Consider the following 18,733-nt stretch of genomic DNA (forward strand, 5'->3'; position numbering starts at 1 on the left):
CCCCCCCAAAGAAAAAACAAACAAAAAAAAAAAAAAGGTTAATATCCTCAAAATTTTACAAAATCACAAAAAAAAAAAAAAAACACAAATGCATCAATTTTGCACATTTAAAGCAGGTGCACCCACCAAGTAATGGAATCTTCAACAAGTGGTGTTTGAACCAATAATGTGTTAGTTTATAGACACTATTTAAGCAGCAAACAATATATTGCTGCTAACATTAATAGGTTACATCTGAATCAGGGCCATCTCACTGAATGGGCATGCTGGGCAGTTGCCAAGGGGCCCCACTTGCCCAGCACTAGTCCCAATTCCCATGTGCATCCCACCGCCAACCTTAACAGGTGGCAAGCGCCTGTCGTCCCTGCACTGCTGTTAGGCCACTTGGGCCGTGGAGAGGGAGCCCACAACTGCAGGAATGCCTGTCTACCTCCACTGGAACTGTTTGTGTTCACCAGACCCAGCCGCTGAACTTGGAAGCTGTCATTAGCCTGGCACTACTGTACCACTAAATATTGCCTTATCGATAATTTGCATTTTTATTCTCGTGGGTGATTGTGTAGGCGGTGCCCCAGTGCGCTGCATTGCCTGAGGCCCTTTAATGCTCTTAAGATGGCACTGATCCAAATTTCACATGTCAGAATTTAAAGTCCACAATAAAGTGACAGTACTCTAATAGTACTCAGTGGGCTTTGTATAGAATACACTGACTGGAAACATCAGGCTGTAAAGTAGTTGAGACAGCACTGATGAGGTCTATACTTAGACATACCTTTCCACTGTCCTTCTGTACTCAGTTAACAGCTCTTGATAGCCCTTCTCAAACTGTTCATGCCCTGTTTTCAGATCTATTAGGTTCATCTGGTCTGTAAGCTCCTCTGGTTTTAAGCATCTCCTCAGCTTGACCATTTCTCTCAGATTTTTCTTAAATGGGCCAACAACTATCTTTGTGATGTCTAATCTGTAAGGCCTGGATTTTTCAGGATCACTCATGCACAAAGCTGAAGAATTTCTTACACACATCTTGCAAGTTTTTTTTTTTTTTTAAATTGAAAAAAGACGTGTTTTAGGCCGAAAAAAACAGTGGTGCATCCGGCGGTTAAATAATTATTTCCAATATATAGCAGTTTACCAATGCATTTGTGGATTTTGGTGACCAAATCTGTGTTCTGGGTCCCCAAATCTGGTGTCCATACATAGCATAAATATATACTGTTAATGTACAGCAGTTAAAAGCTGCATTTTGGGGTGTTATTAAAAAAAGTCGTGTTTTAGGCCGAAAAAACAGTTGTGCACCCGGCATATAAATAATTAATTTCAATTTTACAGCAGTGAAATACACATTTTCTGTATTTAATTACAGAAATACTTGTTCTTGTTCCACAAACCACTTGTGCATACAGCGTACAATTATTATTATTATTATTTTTTACATTTCTGCATAGAAATTGAGAATCATTGTATTTTGGGCTCTAAAAACATTAGGCTGGGTCCACAGAGCATTTTTATGACACGGGCACTGCCTTAGTGAACATAATTGTTGACTACTGCCAGGTAAATTGACACCGGAGAGAGACCAATCTTTCAGCTTGGTGGGTGAATGCAAATAATGAGGAGAACATCAAATAAGGGACGTGGGTATGGTCGTGGTGGTGTTGGTGGAACTCCTGTTTCTGGTAGAGGACGTGGCCGTTCAGTGCCAACTACCGCTCCAAGTCAAACACCTTCCTCTAGTGAGAGTAGGCGACAGAATCTGCAGCGTTATTTGATAGGCCCAAATGCCGCTCTATGGATGGTGAAGCCAGAACATGTACACCCGATAGTAGATTGGGTAGCTGATAGTGTTGAGCGAACACGGACTGTATTATTCGTGTTCGTACCGAATAATTGGATTTTTGTTACCCGAACACGAACACGGACACTTTACTGTATATTCGGGTAAAAATCCGTGTTCGGTCGTTTTATTTCCGGGTTTTGCATGCTTTGGCGCTCTTTTCATGGCGGGCTTTCAACAGCCAATCAACAATTGTTTAACTGGTGTGCCTTAAGCCATCCCAGCCATGCCTGCAAATGTCTCAGTAGCTGTGATTGGCCGTCTGAAGCATGTGACCAAGTCTTTATAAGTTCGAGGCAGCCGCAGCGGCGTCATTATGCTGCTTAGATCAGGGACAGAGCACACATCAACGTGCTGGCTGCTGATTAGGGAAAGATAGGCAGGAAAAAAACATTTGTGTCCGAATAGAATTGAGGGACAGGTCGGAGTGTTTAGGCAGGGCGAGTTGTAGGCATTTTAGGGATAGAGTCTGCTGAATTATAGGGTCAGTGTCTTCTGCAAACTACAATCGATATTGCTGTGTGGGGGGTGGGGTCTGCACTCAATCCTGATCTACGATCTCTTCTCAATCCTGTTAGGGAGAGGCTGCTGCTGAATTTTAGGGTCAGAGTGTTCTACAAACTACAATCGATATTGCTGTGTGGGGTGGGGTCTGCACTTAGTTCTCCTGATCTACGATCTCTTCTCAATCCTGTTAGGGACAGAGTCTGCTGAATTTTAGGGAAACTGTGTTCTACAAACTACAATCGATATTGCTGTGTGGTGTGGGATAGGAGATAGGCAGGTGTCAGTGATCCACATCCATTTTTCTGTGTGTGGGCTGCAGTGAACACAATCTTTTTGGGGTGCAGTGAACACAATCCTTTTGGAGTGCAGTGAACAAAATCTTTGTGGGGTGCAGTGAACAAAACCTTTGTGGGGGTACAGTGAACACAATCTTTGTGGGGTGCAGTGAAGACAATCCTTGTGGGGTGCAGTGAAGACAATCCTTGTGGGGTGCAGTGAACAAAATCTTTGGGGGGTACAGTGAACACAATCTTTGTGGGGTGCAGAGAAGACAATCCTTGTGGGGTGCAGTGAACAAAATCTTTGGGGGGGTACAGTGAACACAATCTTTGTGGGGTGCAGTGAACAAAACCTTTGTGGGGTGCAGTGAACACAATCTTTGTGGGGTGCAGTGAAGACAATCCTTGTGGGGTGCAGTGAAGACAATCCTTGTGGGGTGCAGTGAACAAAATCTTTGGGGGGTACAGTGAACAAAATCTTTGTGGGGTGCAGTGAACAAAACCTTTGTGGGGTACAGTGAACACAATCTTTGTGGGGTGCAGTGAACAAAACCTTTGTGGGGTACAGTGAACACAATCTTTGTGGGGTGCAGTGAAACCAATCCTTTTTTTTAAGTGCAGTGAACACAATCTTTGTGGGGTACAGTGAACACAATCTTTGTGGGGTGCAGTGAACAAAACCTTTGTGGGGTACAGTGAACACAATCTTTGTGGGGTGCAGTGAACACAATCTTTGTGGGGTGCAGTGAACAAAACCTTTGTGGGGTGCAGTGAACACAACCTTTGTGGGGTACAGTGAACACAATCTTTGTGGGGTGCAGTGAACAAAACCTTTGTGGGGTACAGTGAACACAATCTTTGTGGGGTACAGTGAACACAATCTTTGTGGGGTGCAGTGAACAAAACCTTTGTGGGGTACAGTGAACACAATCTTTGTGGGGTGCAGTGAACACAATCTTTGTGGGGTGCAGTGAACAAAACCTTTGTGGGGTACAGTGAATACAATCTTTGTGGGGTGCAGTGAACAAAACCTTTGTGGGGTACAGTGAACAAAATCTTTGGGGGGTACAGTGAACACAATTTTTGTGGGGTGCAGTGAACAAAACCTTTGTGGGGTACAGTGAACACAATATTTGTGGGGTGCAGTGAACAAAACCTTTGTGGGGTACAGTGAACACAACCTTTTTGGGGTGCAGTGAAGACAATCCTTTTGGAGTGCAGTGAACACAATCTTTGTGGGGTGCAGTGAACAAAACCTTTGTGGGGTACAGTGAACACAATCTTTGTGGGGTACAGTGAACACAATCTTTGTGGGGTACAGTGAACACAATCTCATACTTCTGAAGCTTTGAGGGTGCTGCCTGTTCTATACTCCTCCTCCTCCTCCTCATCCATCCTTTTAGGTGTACAAACAATAGTAATTGGGGCCTAGTGTGCTTCTGTACGTGTGAAAAACATACACTTTTTTTTGATCATATTTCCTATTCCGCTATTCTATAAAAACCTTTGGGGCTCAATTAAATTGCGGAATAGTCTGTGTCGGTACGTGTGAGATCCACCTTTCCAAGTTTTTGGGGTTCATCTCATACTTCTGAAGCTTTGAGGGTGCTGCCTGTTCTATACTCCTCCTCCTCCTCCTCCTCATCCATCCTTTTAGGTGTACAAACAATAGTAATTGGGGCCTAGTGTGCTTCTGTACGTGTGAAAAACATACACTTTTTTTTTATCATATTTCCTATTCCGCTATTCAATAAAAACCTTTGGGGCTCAATTAAATTGCGGAATAGTCTGTGTCGGTACGTGTGAGATCCACCTTTCCAAGTTTTTGGGGTTCATCTCATACTTCTAAAGCTTTGAGGGTGCTGCCTGTTCTATACTCCTCCTCCTCCTCCTCCTCATCCATCCTTTTAGGTGTACAAACAATAGTAATTGGGGCCTAGTGTGCTTCTGTACGTGTGAAAAACATACACTTTTTTTTTATCATATTTCCTATTCCGCTATTCAATAAAAACCTTTGGGGCTCAATTAAATTGCGGAATAGTCTGTGTCGGTACGTGTGAGATCCACCTTTCCAAGTTTTTGGGGTTCATCTCATACTTCTGAAGCTTTGAGGGTGCTGCCTGTTCTATACTCCTCCTCCTCCTCCTCCTCATCCATCCTTTTAGGTGTACAAACAATAGTAATTGGGGCCTAGTGTGCTTCTGTACGTGTGAAAAACATACACTTTTTTTTGATCATATTTCCTATTCCGCTATTCAATAAAAACCTTTGGGGCTCAATTAAATTGTGGAATAGTCTGTGTCGGTACGTGTGAGATCCACGTTTTTGGGGTTCATCTCATACTTCTGAAGCTTTGAGGGTGCTGCCTGTTCTATACTCCTCCTCCTCCTCTTCCTCATCCATCCTTTTAGGTGTACAAACAATAGTAATTGGGGCCTAGTGTGCTTCTGTACGTGTGAAAAACATACACTTTTTTTTGATCATATTTCCTATTCCGCTATTCAATAAAAACCTTTGGGGCTCAATTAAATTGCGGAATAGTCTGTGTCGGTACGTGTGAGATCCACCTTTCCAAGTTTTTGGGATTCATCTCATACTTCTGAAGCTTTGAGGGTGCTGCCTGTTCTATACTCCTCCTCCTCCTCCTCCTCCTCCTCATCCATCCTTTTAGGTGTACAAACAATAGTAATTGGGGCCTAGTGTGCTTCTGTACGTGTGAAAAACATACACTTTTTTTTGATCATATTTCCTATTCCGCTATTCAATAAAAACCTTTGGGGCTCAATTAAATTGCGGAATAGTCTGTGTCGGTACGTGTGAGATCCACTTTTCCAAGTTTTTGGGGTTCATCTCATACTTCTGAAGCTTTGAGGGTGCTGCCTGTTCTATACTCCTCCTCCTCCTCCTCCTCATCCATCCTTTTAGGTGTACAAACAATAGTAATTGGGGCCTAGTGTGCTTCTGTACGTGTGAAAAACATACACTTTTTTTTGATCATATTTCCTATTCCGCTATTCAATAAAAACCTTTGTGGCTCAATTAAATTGCGGAATAGTCTGTGTCGGTACGTGTGAGATCCACCTTTCCAAGTTTTTGGGGTTCATCTCATACTTCTGAAGATTTGAGGGTGCTGCCTGTTCCATACTCCTCTTCCTCATCCTCCCTTTAGGGTAGGAAAAAATTTAATCGGGCCTAGTCTGTGTTTGTACGTGTGAGATACACAGTTTTTTATCCTATTCCGCTATTCAATACACACCCTTTTGGTGTAAAAAAACATTAAATTGCGGCATAGTTTGCATATTTGACATTTGCATATATTGTGCCTTGTTGCGCTGTTTTGAGTACTCCACCAACATGGCCAGTGGCAATGACGCCGTTCTCAGCTTAACTATCCCACTTCTATGCCTCCTTGAAAAAACAATTCGGGCGATGATGGAAGAGGATGTGGCACAGGATGAGGAGGAGGAGGAGGAGGATGAAGAGGTAACATTTCAAAGGCTTTTAGGGCAGTCATTCGCAAGGGGCTCCGAGGGTGGGTTCCTGCACACACAAACGCCAGGGACACAATTGTCCAGCAGGGGCACAGTTCTGGAGGATGAGGAGGATGAGGAGGAGGAGGAGCTGGAGGAGGAGATGGAACCATGTTCACAGCAGGGTGGCACCCAGGCCAGCTCATGGCCATCACTGGTGCGTGGCTGGGGGGATACAGAGGACACGGACGATACACCTCCCACAGAGGACAGCCTTTCGTCGCCTCTGGGCAGCCTGGCACACATGAGCGATTACATGCTGCAGTGTCTCCACAATGACCGCCGAGTTGCCCACATTCTAACTTGTGCTGATTACTGGGTGGCCACGCTGCTGGATCCCCGTTACAAGGACAACGTACCGTCCTTAATTCACTCACTGGAGCGCGATCGCAAGATGCGCGAGTACAAGCGCACACTGGTAGATGCGATGCTGCTGGCATTCCCATCTGACAGCGGGGCCACAGTGGAAGCACAAGGCAGAGGAGGAGGAGGAGGAGGTCGCCAACTCAACCAGGGCACCGCCAGCACCTCAGAAGGCAGGTTTAGCATGGCCGAAATGTGGAAAAGCTTTGTCAGCACGCCACAACAAACAGCAGCACCAGCAGCTCAGATGGAACGTCTTAGCAGGAGGCAGCATTTTACCAACATGGTGGAGCAGTATGTGTGCACACGCCTACATGTAGTGAATGAGGGGTCTGCCCCCTTCAACTTCTGGGTCTCCAAATTGGGCACATGGCCTGAGCTTGCCCTTTACGCCTTGGAGGTGCTGGCATGCCCTGCAGCCAGTGTATTATCTGAACGGGTATTTAGCACGGCTGGGGGTGTTATAACAGACAAGCGCAGCCGCCTGTCCAGAGACAATGTGGACAAGCTCATGTTCATTAAAATGAACCAGGCATGGATCCCACGGGACTTTTCCGTACCTTATGCAGAATAGCAATGGATACCGACCTTACCCAGCCATTGTTCAATTTTTGCTCTTTCTCACTCTTTTGGGGTGTACCCTCATTTAAAATTTGTGAAAAGAAGCAGTGTTGGCTACCTCGTCCTCCTCCTCAGGGCCAGATTAACGTAGGGGCTATTGGAGCTGCAGCTCCATGCAGGCCCCTACCTTTTATATAGGCCCCGGGTTGGCCATATTCACTGTGACCGCTCTTCTGTCACTTGTAAACACAGAAGTCTGGCTTCTATGCTCGCTTCCCCAGGCAGCACCCTCAGAACCTCCCCACACAGCGCGAAGGCCGGACAAGGAGGGACAGTTGCCGATGCATGGATGTGTTTATGGGCTTCAGAGACAGCATCCCATGTTGAATTAGGCATGCATGGCTGCACCCTTCCTCCTCTGGGTGCATGCCAAGGCACGGCCCTTAAGGCCCTTCAAAATCCTCAGCACCAAGACCATGATGCTCTTAATCCGGCCCTGGTCCTCCTCCACCGCCGCTTCCACCTACACCACCCATAGGTGTGCGCAGCCTATTGCATTAGGGTGTGCACCCCAAAGTTGAAATACACATGCATGTGTTTGCCTACATGTACATGGCCCCGATACATTACTCTCCCTGCTGGCAAAGAGAAATAGAGCAGAGCAGGTGCGAGGGAGATCTTTCCCATCTCCTCACTGGCAAACAGAGCGATAATGCTATGTGCCCTAGGTGATTAGGGTGTGCCCAGGTACACCAGGCACACCCTGTGCGCACGCCTATGACACCGCCACATCCACCACCACCTCAACCTCCCTCCTACTCCTTATGGGCCTCGTCCTTCAGAGATGAAGAACATTGTTTTATTTTTCTGTTTTTTTTGTTGTTGTTTTAAGTTATTTCCCTATCCACATTTGTTTGCAGAGCACTTGCCATGCTCTTAACTACGTTTTGCTGCCATTTGCAGCACTCTAGCCCTTTCCATTGGTGTTTTAGAGCCATTTTAGTGCCTTAAAGTTCGGGTCCCCATTGACTTCAATGGGGTTCGGTGTCCGGGAAAAGTTTGGTAAAAGTCCGGGACACGGACCCGGACTTTTTTTTTTTAAAGTTCGGCCGAACCCGTCGAACACGGACATCTAGGTGTCCGCTCAACCCTAGTAGCTGACAGTGCCTCCAGTTCCTTCACAGTATCTAACACCCAGTCATCTGCAGAAAGCTCAGAGTTGGCACCTGCAGCTCATGCCCATCAGTCTTCCACCTCACTCCCTTGCAAATCAGCCAAGCAGTCAGAGCCCCAAATCATGCAGGAAAGTCGTATGCTTTTTGATGACTCTGTTGCCAGGGTTTTTGCTGAACCACTTTTGTTGCATGATAAGGACATGGGAATATCTTCACAAAACGCCTCTGATGATGACGAAACACAGGTGCCAACTGCTGAGGCTTTCTGCAATGTGCAGACCGACGAGAAGGGGAGGGGTCATGAATGGGTGGAAGATGATGTGGAGGATGATGAAGTCCTAGACCCAGACTGGACTGAAGGTCGTGGTAGTGAGGCGTGCAGTTATGAGGAAGAGGCAGTGGTCGCACAGAGGCAACAGCACGGCAAAAGAGGGAGCAGGGTGCAAAAGTGCAGCGGGCATTCCAGAGACAGTACGCCTGCTACTGTCCACCGCACCCAGGCACCAAGTACACCAAGGCCTGCTCCAAGGAGTTCATTGGCATGGCAGTTCTTCACACAATGCCCTGACGACAAGAGATGAGTGGTTTGCATGTTGTGCCATCAGAGCCTGAAGCGAGGCATAAACGTTCTTAACCTGAGCACAACCTCAATGACCAGGCATCTACATGCAAATCATGAACTGCATTGGAGTAAACACCTTAAAAACAAGGAACTCTCTCATGCTCCTCCTGCTCCCTCTTCTGCTGCTGCCCCGTCCTCTCCCTCCACCTCTGGCGTCACCGTGACACCTGGCGACCAGCAAACAGAGGATGTTCCACTAACACCACCACATACGACACCATCACCAAGCATCTCCAACATGTCACACGGCAGCATTCAGCTGTCAATCTCCCAAACATTGGAGAGAAGGAGGAAATACCCACCTACCCACCCTTCACAGTACACAGAACCGTAAGTGTCGGCCGTTATAGGCTCCAAAAATTAGCTCACATGGTTTGAACTGACAGCAAAGAACTTAGTATTTGGTGGCTGGAGGTACATTAGGCATTCAAAGAAAAAAATAATTGCTGGCCCTGAAAGGCCCCCAAAATAGCCATTCAATGGACATGAAATGCCTTTTAATGCCGCTGTATGTAGCGAAGCCAAGGACCAGGAATTGTTGTGGGTGGAGAAATTTCGATGTAACCTGGTCTACTGGTCACATGTGTTGAATTCCTCAGAGATCCATGCCTCATTCATTTTTATAAATGTAAGGTAGTCTACACTGTCATGAGCTAGGCGAGTGCGCTTATCGGTCCCGATCCCCCCTGCTGCGCTGAACGTCCTTTCGGACAGGACACTGGATGGGGGGCAAGCCAACATTTCCATTGCAAATTGTGCAAGCTCTGGCCAGAGGTCAAGCCTGCCCACCCAGTAGTCCAGGGGTTCATCACTCCTCAGAGCGTCCACATCGGCCGTTAACCCGATGTAGTCGGACACCTGTCGGTCTAGGCGTTCCCTCATGCTGAATCGGGAGTACAGCTGTCAATGGTTCGGCTGAAAGAAGGATCTCATATCTGAAGTGACCAAGACATCTTCCAACTGCCCTCTTCTTGCAGGCGCTGTTGGATTGTTACCCGCAACTGTCTCTCTGTGACTGGAAATTCCTCTGCCAGCGCACGGAAAAGCAGAATGCAGCATTTCCCGCAGCAAGGCCTGGAAGTGCTGCATTCTGACCGCCCTCTGTGAATGTGGTAACATTTCCGCCATTTTGTGTTTGTACCGGGGGTCTAAGTACGTTGACACCCAGTACATGGTCCCTGACCTTTTTTGCATTTTATACGGGGGTCCCCCTTAAAACGCTGCAGCATGTAGGCCCCCATTCCCACTAAACTGGAAGTGGTATAGTGGCCTGCTTCCAGCTCATCATCCAGGATAATGTCATCCTCGTTCTCCTCCCCCCATCCACGGATAACACCAGGGAACCCAGAAAGGTTTAAAGCATGCTCTTCTTGCTCCTCCTCATCCCCCCCAGCACCATCCTCCTCCTCTGACTCCTTTTCAGACTCCTGCTGTTGATTTGTCTCAGATGGAGTAGCACCCCCTGGGAATTCATTCAACATTGCGACTTCCTGATCTTCCTGCCCCTGCTCCTCGACGGCTTGATCAATGACACAACACAGTGCACGCTCCAGAAAGAAGGCGTAAGGTATTATGTCACTTATGGTGCCCTGGCCATGACTGATCAGTTTGGTGATCTCATTGAATGGCCACAGAAGTCTGCATGCGTCCCGCATGAGCAGCCACTGGCGAGGTGAGAAAAAACCCAAGCTCCCCAAAACCTGTCTTGCCGCCGAGTTCGAACAGATAGTCATTAATTATAAGTTTCTGCTGGAGCAGCCTATCGAGCATATGCAACGTTGAGTTCCATTGTGTCGGGCAGTCACAAATAAGACGCCTGAGGGGCAGGTTGTGTCGCCACTGAATCTCAGCAAGGCGAGCCATGGCTGTGTAAGATCTTCGGAAATGGCCCGAGATTTTCCTGGCCTGCCGCAAGACGTCCTTGACCCCAGGGTATTTAACAACAAATCACTTCACCACCAAGTTCAGGATGTTTTTTTTATTTTGGCCTGTTTCAGCGTGCTCAGCAGATTGGCACAGTTGTCGCACACCACTTTACCAACTGACAAATTCAGCAGTGTCAGCCACTGATCTGCCTGTGAACGCAAAGCTGAAAGGAGTGCATGACCAGTGTGGCTCTTGGCTTCCAGGCACAACAGACACAGCACAGCATGGCAACATCTCACCTGGCATGTGGAATAGGTTCTGGGGATCTTGGGCGGCACAGGAGAAGAGACTGTAGCAGCGGAAGAGGAGGAGTCAGCCGAGGAGGAGAGGGAGGATGGAGGAGGAGGAGAAGAAGAGGCAGGCCTGCTTGCAATCTGTGGTGGTACAACTACATTTTCACGGGTGCCACGGGTTGCATGCTTAACGACCATCAGAAGGTTCACCCAGTGGGCAGTATAAGTGATATTTGAGAAAGAAGGGAAAGCCGCTCAGGTGCAAATATCAAGACCTGGTGCAGGTCGCATCCGTCATCCAAGGATATGCAAGTTTTTTTTTTTTTTAACAATGGTTTTTATTGAGTTTTCAAATTACAAGAAAACATATACACATACAACAAGGAACAAAAAAAAAAAAAAACAAGCAAACTCTCGCTCAAGACGAGGTGTAGCTAATAGCATTGATCAGTGACATTGTTCAATTTCAGACCAAATACAGTTACACAATATGATCAGAAAATACAGTCACCCGTGTGGGAACACATCCTGTGGGTAGGAGTAAACAATGCAAATAAATAAAACAGAGCACAACACAGAACATGAAACTTCCGTATCATTGCAGGTACATTAATGAGAGGGATACCAATAAACCCAGGCTGCCCATTGCTTGTCAAAGGGCGTGACAGTGTCCCTAGTCCTAGCTGCAAGCAGACGCTCATATTGGTAGGTCAGGTTAACTTGCGCTAATACTTCACTGTGGCTAGGGGCTAAGCTGTCCTTCCAGTGCCTAGCTATGCATAACTTAGCCGCTAGAAGTAGGTGGACCATAATGGTTTGGAATTCCCACGGATAGTCCTGCACCCCTAGATGGAGGACCGCTAAAGCCGGGTCGGGTTTTTTCAGTATCCCAGACACCTCAGCCATTATTTGAAATATTTTTTTCCAAAAGCTGGAAATGCCTACACATGACCAAAATATGTGGAAAATATTAGCTGGGTGGCCACAACCTCTCCAACATAATGGCGAGTAGGACGGAATAAACTTTGCCAGGATGACTGGAGTCTTGTACCAACGCGCCACTATGATTTGGGAGAGATCCCAGTGATTAGTGCAATGAGTTGCCGCTGCTACTGCTTTAAACGATTTAACCCACGAGGCTTGCGGGTACGTGGTTCCTAAGTCCCTTTCCCAACGTGTCATGGGTGGGGTCTTAGAGAATTTAGATTTATCCCCTAGGAGGTCATAGAACAACGATATGCCCTTTGATTTCGTAGCCGGGGTTGTGAGGAAGTCCCAGGCGTTAATTGTTATCTGGACAGTCGGGGGGGGGGGGGGGATGTTTGCGGAGGAAGTGACTAATCTGCATAAATGTATGGTGGACCGTAGTGGGTAATTTATATGTCTCGACCAGCTCTTGCCAGGTTTTGATAGTAGGGCCCGACACGAGTTCGTCAACCCAGAAAATACCATGATCTCGCCACTTGTCAGTTTTTAGATATGGTATTAAGAGTTCAAGGGTTTGAATCGGTATGCGGGGGTTGGCTGGACATGTGCTATGAGCTGAGGAGGCAACAAGCCTTCGCCATGATAGCAGTGTGGCCTGTGTGGTGGGAGGGAGTGGATGGAGGGGCAGTGGCCTTCATGAGTCCGCCAGAAGAAGCAGATGTAATGAAGGAGTGAGCGCTAAGGCTGCTTCAAGTCTGACCCAGAGAGCTTCCGTGGACCCATGAAACCACCGCTTGGCTTGCGTCAGTAGTGATGCCGTGTAGTAGTCCTCCAGTATTGGCCATCCCATCCCCCCCCACCGATTTGTGTTTCACTAGGTGTGTCTGCGAGCATCTGGGTTTCTTCCCCATCCATACATAATTGCGGAGAATACGCCTCAATTCCATAAAGTATTTGTGGTGTACAGTGACTGGGATCGTCCTAAAGAGGTATAGGATTTTGGGTAACTCCATCATTTTAAACGAGGCAATGCTGCCTATCCATGACATTTCCACTTTAGACATGCGTGTCAAGTTCTGACGAATCTTTTCAATAAGGGGTTTGAAATGTATATCAATGATTTTCGTAAGATCAGCCGAAAGGTGGATACCTAGATAGGGAATCGTATCCTTTGCCCAAGTGTAAGGGAACCGCTGATGCAGGTGCCGTTTGGTGTGGGCATTGAGACCTAAATCCAGTATCAAGGACTTACTAAAATTCACTTTATAATATGATAGCCTGCTGAAATGCGTTAACAATTTGTGAATAATTGGAAGGGAGATCAGGGGGTTATTGATAATCAAAACTACGTTGTCCGCAAATAAATTGATCACATGGGATACTCTATCCTCCACCATACCTTTGATAAGGGGATGTGATCTGATAGCCTCAGCAAGAGGTTCCATCATTAGGTTGAAGATGGCCGGGGACGGGGGCGTGGCCGGCAGCCGAAGGAGATGGCCGCTTAGGATCCGAGCTCCGTCTCTCCCGGTATCTCCACCGACAGCCAAGCGACGTGGGTAAGCACCTCCGGCTCCTAATCCCCTCATACACCCCTCAGGAACCTCTAGACCACCATGAGGAAGCGTAAAGACCGCGGGGCGCCCCGTAAACTGACGGACTTTTTCGCCACCTCCAGCACCCCGCGCTCACAAGATGGCGCCGAGTCCTCCTTGCAGGCCCGAGGCGCCGGAGCCTCCGGAGAGGCGCGGCGAACTCACGAGCGGACCTCCGGCTCTATCTCCCCCGCCGCGAGCAGCAAATCATCCCAGGGGACCTCACCTGCCCACAGCCCCCACAAATCGGCGCCCAAGAGGTCTGAAAGCCACAGATGGGCAGGAGATGAGCGGGCGGGGGAGGGGTCCCTGAACAGCACGCTGGAGTTCTATGAGAACTTTAAAGACTTTCCTACTACAGGGCAGCCTCTCACAGATGCCACTATGAAGGAAATGCTCCTCACTATTAATGGCGCTTTTCACAGGGAAATTGTGGCCTGTGTCAATGGAATTAAAACCGATGTAGTTGAACTCGGGGGCAGGGTGGACCATTTGGAATCCAAAATGGAGGAGTTCACGCTAGCGCATAACGAACTAGTTGACTCTCATAACGGGCAGGACGATGACCTGGAGGCCCTAAAGAGCAAGATGGCGGACCTGGAGGACAGGGCCCGCCGAAACAATGTTAAACTTCGGGGGGTCCCGGAGTCTATTCCCCCGTCAGACCTGAGGCCGTATGTCCAAGCCATGCTTTTGGCTCTGATGCCTGACACACCTGTGACGGAAGTAGTGGTAGATCGGGCCCACCGCTTGCCAAAGCCGCAACATATTCCAGACAAGGTGCCACGGGATGTCATAGCCCGCATCCATTTTTTTCATGTCAAAGACGATCTCATGAGGTTCGCACGGAAGCATTCACAGCTGCCGGACCCGTATCATGATATATATGTCTACGCAGACCTGTCTCGGTTCACAATGGCGGCGAGGAGGAAACTAGTTCCCTTGACCAAGCTACTACGGAACAACAACATTGCTTATTCCTGGGGATTCCCTACCAAGCTGCTCATAATCAAGGAGGGCCGCACACATGTTATTCGCTCGGTGCATGAGGGCTTTGCGCTGACTAAGCAGTGGGGAATTATCCCGGATCAGCAGAGCTCACCGCCGAGTACAGATCCGCCAGCTCGACTTGAACCTGAATGGCGCCGAGTCAACAAATGAAATTTGGGTCCCTTCCCGTTGGCCCCGATGGTTCTAATGGCCTGTCCCTTTTCCCTGGAGGTCTCTTCAGCAGATCCAGAGAGGTTTTAGGGGGTCTGTCTGTTTCCCTTTTTTTTTTCTCTCCCTGACCGACATGCTGGAGTTCAAGGGGTATCCGGGAGGCCGGTGCTATTACCCCCCTTACCACTACCTGCGATTGAATCGCATGATGGGGTTTACCCCAAGCTTTTGGTTTGTTACCTTTGTTACTTCCATGTTTTGTTTTATTTTGTTTCTTTCATTTCTTCAGCCTCTTTGCAAGCTACTTACACCTGGAAACCACTCATCCTGTAACCAAGGACTCCCACGGTTCCATTACACCAGCGAGGACAAGTTGCTCAGTTCTGACCTTATTCTACATGGACTGCAGGTACTGTGACGGCCACGGCCTAGTGTTACCCTCCAATTTAGGTCTAGTCGCTGATGCTGGAGGCTATTCATGGTCCCCAACCATATCTTACAGAGTCCTTGTCTCTGCATATAGATTGGACTGCAATGATCATTACGGTACCATTTTAAATGGTTATTCAAATTGTCTCTATTAACGCCCATGGACTGAACAGCCCGTTCAAACGTAGGTCCCTTTGGAGAGAGGCTCGCACCCTCAAGGGTGATATTGTATGTGTACAGGAGACCCACTTTGCGCGATCCAACCCACCTAAATGCACGGATAAGGCTTATCCACATATATTTGTCTCTTCTGGGGAATCCAAAAAAAAGGGGGTGCTCACTGCAGTTAAACATTCTGTGGCATTTCAGCTGCATGAAGTGGTGTCAGATGAGGCAGGTCGATACGTGATATTGATCTGCGACATCAACAACACTACATATACAATCGTAAATCTTTATGCCCCGAACAAGGGCCAGATCAAATTCTTTAAAGCATTAGTCAAGAAGGTGGATCGCGTGAAGAAAGGTCTCACGGTGTATTGTGGGGATTTCAACTGTGTGGTGGACCAGGAGCTGGATTGTTCTCCGGCTCAGGGACGTGCAAGGGCTACTCTGCAGAGGTTCTTGCATGCCTCTGACCTGTATGATGTGTGGCGATGCTTTAACTCCACGGAAAGGGATTTTACCTACTTTTCGGCCCCTCACAAATCTTATTCGCGGCTGGATTTGTTTGTGGCCGATTTGCAATTTTTGAGGGCAGTGGAGAATTCTGTGATACATTCTATATCATGGTCTGACCACGCGCCGGTTTCGGTGGCGGTCTCGGAGTCTCACGTGACAACGCCGGTGCATTTGTGGCGCAACAATGTCTCTTTGCTCCGGGACCCCGCTCATAGGGACCGACTGGGTGGTCAGATAAGGGACTATTTTGGGTACAACGATACCCCTGGGATTGATGTGTTTCATTTGTGGTGCGCTCATAAGGCGTTCTCGAGAGGGTTGCTCATCCAGCAGGCTTCTAGGGCTAAAAGAGCAAGAACGGAGGCGTTTAGGGCCCTAATGGAGAAACTTAAAGCACTAGAATCAGCGCATAAACTGAATCCGTCCCAGCTCTTGTTGCGAGACCTCACAAACTGTAGACTGCAGGTTAGAGCTAAGCTTATGGAGGAACATCAATACCTCCTCTTTCGCACTAAAGCGCGGCATTATTCTCAAGGAAATAAGTCGGGGAAAATGTTAGCTAACTACTTAAGGAAAAGACAACAAAAAACTAAGCTGGCCTCTATCACTGATCCCGTTTCTGGTAATCAGGTGCGACACCCTAATGAGATCGCTAATGCTTTCTCGAGTTACTATACCTCGTTGTATAATCTCCAGGATGATGTGATTACCCCACAGCCTACAGATTCTCTCATAGCTGACTTCCTGGATACCCTTCATCTCCCAGGGGTTACGGACCATATGTTGCAATCCCTTAATGCCCCCATAACCGAAGAGGAGATCCGACTAGCCATAGCTTCTTTGCCCTCCAATAAATCACCGGGAGCGGATGGCTTCTCCTCAGAATACTATAAGGCCTTTAGTCAGGTTCTGTCTCCATATCTAAGTAGGATGTTCAACGCCGCTGTTCAGCGCTCCTCCTTCCCCGAGGAGATGCTCCAGGCGGTTATCGTGGCACTTCCAAAACCTGGGAAGGCGCCAGATGCTCCCCAGAATTTTCGCCCCATTTCCCTTTTAAACACCGATCTCAAGTTGTATGCCAAAATATTAGCGGTCAGACTGGCTGAGGTGACTCCTCACCTGGTCAAGGCTGACCAAGTGGGTTTTGTGAAAGGGAGACAGGCGCCTGATGGTACCAGGAGGATGCTGGACCTGGTGCAGATAGCTGAAACCCGGAAGGTGCCCTCGGTGTTCCTGACATTAGATGCTGAAAAAGCGTTCGATAGGGTTCACTGGGGGTACCTTAGAGCGACACTCACTAAATTCGGGTTGAGGGGGAACATCTTCTCGGCTATCTCAGCATTGTACACCAAGCCCTCAGCTAGGGTATTTACATCAAGTGCTTTATCATCTAATTTCAACATTACAAATGGGACCCGTCAGGGGTGCCCCCTTTCCCCCTTGATTTTCACTCTGGTTATGGAACCTCTGGCTGAGGCGATTAGGAGCGACCCTAATATATCTGGGATTTCGGTGGGAGGTAGGGATCACAAAATCGGGCTTTTTGCGGATGATGTGATCCTGACCTTAACTTCCCCTGTAAAGTCATTGCACTACGTACAGCAACAGCTAGACAGGTTTGGGACAGTCTCTTACTACAAACTCAATGTCACTAAGTCCGTGTGCTTACCACTCTCCCTGAACCCTCCGATCTTGAAGTTCCTGAAGTCAAAATATCCTTTTCAATGGACTAACAAGTCCCTTACGTATCTGGGTATCTCCCTAGTGGCGCCGACATCCTTAACGTACCAGACCAACTTTGCTAAATTACAGTCCATTGTTACGGGGGACTTGCAGCACATTGCGTCCTACGATCTTTCCTGGATGGGCCGCATAGCTGCCCTTAAAATGATAGCGCTCCCCAAAATATTGTACTATTTTAGGACGCTCCCTATATTGTTACCCGAATCCTTCTTTAGAGGTATGGATAAGCTCTTCCGGAAGTTCCTATGGGAGGGCAGGGTACCTAAATTGTCATACTCCACGTTACTTAAATCTAGATCGGCTGGGGGGGGTGGGTTTCCCTCATCTTAAGTCCTACCACTCTGCTGCCCTGTTGGACCAAGCGAAAGCTTGGTTCGATCCAATTTCGGACAAACTATGGGTGCTGTTAGAGAGGGCAATGGTGGCGCAGCGAGATCTACCATCTCTGCTTCAGGCCGCATTGACGAAAAGGGAGGTGCACATTCCCAGCCTGTCCTCACTGCGGGCCACACTGGGAGCTTGGGGGGAGGTACAGAGGATGGAGGGAACCCCGATAGCTAAGAGAGAATTAACACTGGCAGCCTATCAGTTCCTGCTTCCCTCCCTGAAAATTCCGAGGACATTGTTCCCGGATACCTTCACATACCATGATGTCCGTGGGCAGGTCGGAACCCCGTCCTCCTTCTTTCATGCACAGCTACACCATTACCACATTAAGTTTCCCAACCCGATTATTGAGGTGCCCTCTGAGATCTGGGACTATTTGCACAAGGAGTATCGTAAAACGAGGGGGTTGTCGTGGTTCTACCATCGTCTGCGCTTCCAGCGTGGATGGGTCAAGTCGGCTAGTATGGTGGCCTGGGAGGGCGACCTTTCAGTGGCATTTTCGGAGCTGGAATGGCGGCTGGCTATTCGCTCCTTTTACACATTTACGCATTGTACTAACCACTGGGAGGTGGCTCTCAAATTTCTCCACCGTAGTTATCTGACACCTGTGAAGATGGCTAAGATGTTCAAAGATGCACCAGTCCTATGCTGGAGGGGGTGTGGGGGTAGAGGTACACTATTCCATCTATTGTGGCAGTGTAGGAAGCTGAGAGGATATTGGGCAGCGGTGTTTGCACTACTTATCTCTATAACGGGAATTTCGCTGTCCATGTCCCCAGCC

The sequence above is a fragment of the Pelophylax lessonae genome (assembly GCF_965119305.1).
Source record: "Pelophylax lessonae genome assembly, chromosome: 2".
Lineage (NCBI taxonomy): Eukaryota > Metazoa > Chordata > Amphibia > Anura > Ranidae > Pelophylax > Pelophylax lessonae.